Source organism: Charadrius vociferus, unplaced genomic scaffold (assembly GCF_000708025.1).
Source record: "Charadrius vociferus isolate BGI_N301 unplaced genomic scaffold, ASM70802v2 scaffold413, whole genome shotgun sequence".
In the NCBI taxonomy this organism is placed as follows: Eukaryota; Metazoa; Chordata; class Aves; order Charadriiformes; family Charadriidae; genus Charadrius; species Charadrius vociferus.
The window spans coordinates 959972-961458 of NW_009647738.1; the positions used below are offsets into that span (position 1 = coordinate 959972).

The 1487-nt window shown below is 54.1% G+C and overlaps 1 protein-coding gene across 1 annotated transcript in view; it reads right to left on the reverse strand.

The window, feature by feature from the left end:
• The window catches only part of LOC104283686 (histone H5), a 15636-nt gene that overhangs the window by 771 nt on the left and 13378 nt on the right, over positions 1-1487 (reverse strand). The gene's annotated exons all lie outside the window — the stretch shown is intronic.

Consider the following 1487-nt stretch of genomic DNA (forward strand, 5'->3'; position numbering starts at 1 on the left):
GGCGGTGTCCCCGTGTGTCCCCCACCACGCCCCGACCCGCCCCGACAGCCCGCCGGGCTGGGACAGTACGGGACATCAGGGGACGAGGAGGGACACTGTGAGGGGACAACAGCGGGAAAAGGAGGGACACTGGGTGGGGACAAGGAGGGACGGCGGGGGGGCACTGGGGGATAAGGAGGAGCACTTCGGGGGGACACTGCGTAGGGACAAGGATGGACGCTGGAGGGGACAACAGCAGGACAAGGAGGAGCACTTGGAGGGAACACTGGGTGGGGATGAAGACAGACACTGGGGGATCATGGAGGAGACAAGGAGAAGCACTTGGGGACAGCCAAGGAGAGACAAGGCAGGGACACTTGGAGCAACGTCAGGGCATGTGGAGAGACACTTGGGGGGATGCTGGCAGTTGAGGAGGGACTTTCGGGGGGACACAAGGAGGGACATAGGGAGAAATATCAGGGCATAAGCAGGGACACAGGGGAGGACATTAGAGGACACTGGGGGAGGACACCAAGGAGAAAACGGGGAGCACTGGGGTCAAAACAGGCTCAGCAGCAGTACCCCACAGCCCAATGCCTCTGCCCCACTTCTCTGTCCTCTTTGCTCCCCATCAGGCGCTTTGGGGACATCAGCTCAGACCTCATGTGCGTGTGGCAGGGGTCCCAAATAACAAGCTGTCCCCCTTTTGAGGGGGGACATAAGTCTTTGGGAGGAGACGGAGCGGGGACAAACAACAGCGACAATCAGCCGTCCTTTCCCAGATGCGTAAGTAGTTGCCTGTTCCTGGGAGATTAACTGTAGCCACTATCATCCGCTTGCCCGTAGGATTCAGATGATGTTTCCCTCCTTATTTCTTAAAAACATGCGGGCACAGCCGTCCGGTGCCCACCAGGATGCTGTGCCACGCTCAGAGGTGAACCCCAGCGCCTCCAAACCCCTCAGTTTTTCAGCGGGGCGTTAAAATACACAGAGAGCACCTTCCTGTAACCTCCACGCGCCCTGGATGCCCAAGGGGCATCAAAATCACCAGCCAGGGACACACAGAAGCATATATAAAAATAGATATAGATGTATAAATATGAATAAATGTAAATACAGAAATAATAGAATAGATAGATATAGACAATAGAAATAGAAATAGAAATAGAAATAGAAATAGAAATAGAAATAGAAATAGAAATAGAAATAGAAATAGAAATATTTGATGTCCCCTTCCCCAACATACACACGTACTACGTGAGGATGCAGCATGTCCCAGTCCTGGGAGGAAGCACTTGGTCCCCTGATGCTTTTTCAGGGGTGGCAGGAGTGTATCCCACTGAGGGTGTCCCCTTGTGCCTCTCTCCCCGGTGGCGCTCTTTCACATGCCCTGCTTCATTTGGGGAGCAGGACAGGTTCGCACCAGCTGCAAACCACTCCATTTTATTAAAAGCAAAGAGCCCCCAATCGTGGAGTGGAATAACCACCCTCTCACCATCACCCCTGGG